Source organism: Chlorocebus sabaeus, chromosome 20 (genome assembly GCF_047675955.1).
Source record: "Chlorocebus sabaeus isolate Y175 chromosome 20, mChlSab1.0.hap1, whole genome shotgun sequence".
NCBI lineage: Eukaryota > Metazoa > Chordata > Mammalia > Primates > Cercopithecidae > Chlorocebus > Chlorocebus sabaeus.
In genome coordinates, this window is record NC_132923.1 from 5,571,261 (window position 1) to 5,577,337 (window position 6,077).

The following is a 6,077-nucleotide window of genomic DNA, read 5'->3' on the forward strand; positions in this document are numbered from 1 at the left end:
CACCACGCCCGGCTAATTTTTTGTATCTTCAGTAGATACGGGTTTTCACCATGTTAACCAGGATGGCCTTGATCTTCTCACCTCATGATCCGCTCGCCTCGGCCTCCCAAAGTGCTGGGATTACGGGCAGGAGCCACCGCGCCCAGCCCTCAATAGGTAATTTTTCAATCCTCACTTTCTTCTCACCCTCCACCCTCCAGGAGGCCCCAGCTTCTATTGTTCTCTTCTTTTTCAAAGAAAAATTTAAAATTTTTGTGGGTATGTAGTAAGTGTATATATTTATGGGGTACATGAGATAAATAGTAAGTGTATACTTTTATGGGGTACATGAAATATTCTGATACAGGCATGCAATGTATAATAATCATGCCATGAAGAATGGGGTGTCCATCCTCCCAGGCATTTATCCTTTGCATTTAAAACAATCTAGTTACATTATTGAAGTTACTGTAAAATACAAAATTAAGTTACTACTGATTATAATTGTGCCATTAATAAGTAGGTCTTACTCATTGTTTTTATTTTTTTTGTACCCATTAACCATCCCCACCTTGCCTCCTATTGTTCCCTTCACTGTGTGCAAGTTTTGTTTTTTTTTAATTTTATGGCTGTGAATGCACATTTTCACTGGTATTTTTTCATTCAAAATTTTAGGTGCAATGTAATTCATCTTTATTTCTGAAAATACTTTACTGATCACTTGCATTTAAAAAAATTTCTATGATCATAAGCCTCCGTGTTAAAACATTTCTTCTGCATTGAATTATCTTTAGAATTATTATAGGTACAAAATTGACCAAAACCATGGAAATAAATTATTAAACATAAAAAGGTAAATTGTGTGAAAATCCACCTCTTAATGACTCAGTGGAGTACTTTTTAACATTTTAGAATTGAAACATGTATCCATGAATAAATTTAGTCAACTGATTCACCAGACATTTATTGAAAATCTATAAGAACCAAGTGTTAGGCATATAGAATATAAGTTTGCAAAATTCTCAACCCTCAACTCTATTTTAATTTTCTTAAAATAGACACATGTCAGCACTGAGAAATCTTCACATGAATAGACTGGAATAAAAGGACCTTTTATTTTTTAAAAATAGAAGTTTTACATAATTTTTTGTAAGACTTGTCTAAAGATCATTAATGTGTCTTTATCACTTAAAGACACCTTGTTTAACCCAAATACGCATGAAACGTTGAGAAAAATAAGAATACCCCAACCTGCTTGACTGTCCTCCTTAGAAGCTCACTTAAACAGTGATCTCCTTTAACTGCCCATTGGTCCTGTCCAGTGATGGCGGTAGGTAGTCACCATGCCCACGCCTTCAGTATTCTGATAGCTGCTGGCTCCTGGGTTAATTGTGGGGATGAGCTTGTCCCATTTTGTGACAACCCCACGGGACATCCCAACTTTCAGTCCCGGATGCTCAGAGATCAGAAATTAAGTGGTGGATGTTTAGGATGCTTAATTCCTCTGAAGGTCTTTCCTAGGGACACTCAAAGGTATTTCCATTTATTTGGTTCCATCTACATGAAATCTCTCAAAATTTCTGTTTTATATGTGTCATTGTGCTTATGTACATTTCTCCTAATTTTTGTTTCTTTGGTCATTTTAATGGTAATATGAAAAGAAAAGAAATTCAGCATGAAAATAAAAATAATCACAAGGATGATAATAATCTTGAAATAAGTATCTCTCTTCTTTATGATACTTTCTTTACTGTTTTTCTTTTTTCTTTTTTTTTTTTTTCTTTTTTGAGACAGGGTTTTGCTCTGTAACCCACACTGGAGTGCAGTGGCATGATCATAGCTTACTGCCTTGAACTACAGGCACATACCACCATGCTCAGATAATTTTAAAAATATTTTTGTAGAGATGAGGGTCTCACAATGTTGCCCAGTCCAGTCTTGAACTCCTGGCCTCAAGTGATCCTCCAGCCTTGGCCTCCCAAAGTGCTGTGATTATAGACATGAGCCAGTGTGCCTGGCTATAATTTGTTAAATTTATATACATATCACTTTTTTCTCATCTTCACTGTCTATTCTGAACTGTAATTCTGTTCCATTATTTCGGTCTAACCATTCTTGGCAGCTATCATGCTAATTTTATTTTTAGAGTTTAAGATGTATTATTATATTATAGCTGATATTTCCTCATTAGCCATTGTTAAAAATAATAGATAGCAAAATGAGTTTTGAGAGAAATTACTAAAGTGGGAGAAATTATTCTTCCTGATGTTAAGGATTATTATATAGCTACAGTAATAATGACAGGATGTTACTGGTGGAAGGATAGACCCATAGGTCAGTGGAACAGAACAGAGGACTCCAAAACATACTTACACAAATATGCTCAAATGATTTTTGATAGTCTATGAAGCAATTGAAAGGAGGAAGTGTAACCTTTTCAATAAATAGTACTCAAGAAATTGGACATCCGTAAGCAAAGGAAATGAACCTTAATCTAAATCTCACATCTTACATAAAAATTAATTCAAAATGGATCACATACTCAAGTGTAACATGTAAAAATTTAGTAAATTTAGAAAAAAATACATGAAAAAAATCTTTGGGATGAACTAAGAATAAGTAAAGAGGTCTTAGAGTTGACACTAAAACAAAGAATAGAAAAGATTTATAAAAGAAAAAGTCACTGAATTGGATCTCTTCAAAATTAAAAATCTTACTCTGTAAGAGATCCTGTTAATAGAATGAAAAAGCAATTTAAAGGTTTAGATAAAATATTAGTATCCAATATCCAACAAATGACTTGTATCTAGACATTATCAAGAGCTATCAAATGCAACAGTAAAAATAAACAATCCAAGTTAAAAATGGACAAAACGTGAACATTCTCCAAAAAGGATTTACATACAGAAAACAGGTAATAATCACATGAAAAGTTATTCAACATTAGCTGTTAGAGAAATATAAATTAAACTAACAGTGAGACATCAGTACACATCTATCAGAATGACTAAAATGAAAAATGGTAATCGTGTCATCTTACAAGGAGATACGACATTCTCTGACCATCCAGGACTGAGAGTTGGGATGTCCCATGGGGTTATCAAAAAATGGCGTAATCTCATCCCTACAATTAACCCTAGAGCCAGCAACTATCAGAATAGTGAAGGCATGGGCATGGTGCCTACCTACAGCCATCACTGGACAGGACCAATGCCCAGTTAAAGGAGATCACTGTTTACGTGAGCTTCTAAGGAGGACGGTCAAGCAGGTTGGTGTATTCTTATTTTTCTCAATGTTTCCTGTATATTTGGGTTAAACAAAGTGTCTTTAAGTGATAAAGACACATTAATGATTCTCAGACAAGTCTTAAAAAAATTGCGTAAAACTTTTATTTTTTTTTTAATAAAAAGTCCTTTTATTCCAATCTATCTATTCACGCAAATAAGGTTTCTCAGTGCTGGCATACAAGGGATACTGGCAAGGAAACAAAGAACCTGGATCACTCATTCATTGCTGGTGAGAATGTAAAATGGTAACCGCTCTGGAAAACAATTGGCATTTCCTTTTTAAACATGTATATATCATAAGAACCAGCAATCACACTAGTGAGCATTTATCCCAGAGAAAATGAAAACCTATGTTCATGAAAAATCTGTATATGTGTGTTTATAGAAGCTTTATTCATAATAACTAAAACCGAGAAACAACCCCAAAGTCCTTCACTGAATGAATAAACAAGTTTTGGTACATTCATACCATGGAATGTTAGCGATAGAAAGGAAGAAATTATTGATATATACAAAGATGGTTCTCCAGGGATGTACTGAGTGAAAAAAATCTATCTAAAAAGATTGATTTCCATTTATTTCCACACTTCCATTAATATAGCATTTTTAAATAACACAATTATATGGATGGAGAAGAGATTAGTGATTGAAACCAGAGATTAAGAGTGGAGGAAGACCAGAGATTAAGAGTGGAGGAAGGCCAGTGTGACTGTGAATATGTAGCAAAAGAGAGTCCTCTGGTGATGACAGTTATTTCTCCTGATCATTATGGTGGTCATTACATAAAGCTACATATGGGATAAAATTGCATAAAACTACACACACACACACACACACACGCAAACCTACACACACACACACACACACGACTTTTAAAAATGTGTCAAATTTGAAGAAAATTTGTGGATGGTAACAATACCAATTTTTTGGTTTTGATAGAGCTGTAGTTATTCAAGATGTTCTCATAGAAAGATGTTGAGTTGTGCTTACACAGGGCTTCTCTGTACATTATTTTGTAATTTCCTATGTATATAGAATCATTTCAATATAAAAATTTGAATAGTTACAATAATTATAACCATTCTAGATTATTTATTTTTTTCTGATGAATTTTAAAATTATTCTATGTAGTTTGTACAGCATACTAAATTATTTCTGGGCAAATTAAATATCAAACCCAAGCCCATAGTCACCTATGTTATTACCATTGGTGAACTATCTTTGTTAGGAGAGGGAATTATATGATGGTTAAGCAAAGAGGCATTGTGGTTAAAATTCTGATTGCTGTCTCTGAAAGTTATTTGATGAGAGATCCTCATTTCTCAGCTTTTTGAAACTTCTTATACTGAATTTGAAGTTTGAGTAATAATTGTGCATATTTTATGTAATAACCACTTACAATGTGCTACTTATATGCCAGAGGCTAGGCAATTTACCAATATTTATTAAATCTTCATAATTATTTTATAGGTTATTCCCCCATTTAAAGTTGAGGAAACCGAGGGATAGGGAGATTGAGTAGTCTGCTCAAGAATATGCAATTGGGTTTTTGGACAAGATTCTCTAATAGACTCAGCCAAGAAGCACCACCCCCACTTAGAGAGGACAAATCATTGAGTAAATCAGCATAGTTTGGTCAGATCTATGGAGAGAAAATGTCAAGAGTGTATAAAGAGGTGACACTGAAGCAGATGCTGAAGGAGGAAGCTGGGAACCCTGTGTGAGGTATCTGAACACCAGGGCTAGCTCCCAGATCCAGTGGCTCCTGGGAAATAGATGAGCAGGGGAACTGAGAGATGGCTCACTCTCACCATGGACCTCTGTGACCCTAGTTACAGGGGGCCTTGTGTCCCCCATTTACATGTGAACTGGCAGGGGGATCTCCCCAGGGAGCAGAGACAGACTTCAGATGATACCAAGCCTGGGAGCAGCTTTTGTGCACTGGGCAGCTCCAACAAAGCATAGCCATAGGCTCCAATCCCTCTGGGCTCCCCATCACCCTCCAGCAGGCACTGGCCTCAGCTGATGGCCGAGCCAGGGAGAGAGTAAGACCAGTGACCCTGTGGGACCAGGGTGTATTTGTTCTGCAAACCCTTCTGCCCAGTGGCTCCTTCCAGGAGTCATGGGAGAGAGTTGAAATCCAATCCAAGAAATCCAAGGAATCCAGTAAAATGATCCAAGGGCTGAAAGAAGAAATAGTCATTTTAAGAAAGAGCCAAACTGAACTTCTAGAGCTGAAAATTCACTACTAGAATTTCATAATACAATTGGAAGTATTTACAGCATAATAGAACATGCTAAAGAACGAATCTCAGAGCTCAAAGACCAGTTCATTGAACCAACTTGGTCAGACAAAAATAAGAAAAAAGAATTTATAAAAACGAACAAAACCCCTGAGAAATACGGGATTATGTAAAAAGACCAAAATCTATAACTCATTGGCATACCTGATAGAGAACGAGAGAGAATAAGCAACTTGAAAAACATATTTGAGGATATAGTTCATGAAAATTTCGCTAATCTTGCTAAAGAGATTGATGTGCAAATCCAGTAAATACAGAGAACCTTGACTAGACACTATACAAGATGACCATCCCCAAGGCACATAGTCATCAGATTCACTAAGGTCAATGCAAAAGAAAAAAAAAATTTTTTATTCTACTTTAAGTTCTAGGGTACATGTGCAGAATGTGCAGGTTTGTTACATAGGTATACATGTGCCATGGTGGTTTGCTGCACCACTAACCTGTCATCTACATTAGGTATTTTTCCTAATGTTATCCTTCCCCTAGCCCCCCACCCCCTGACAGG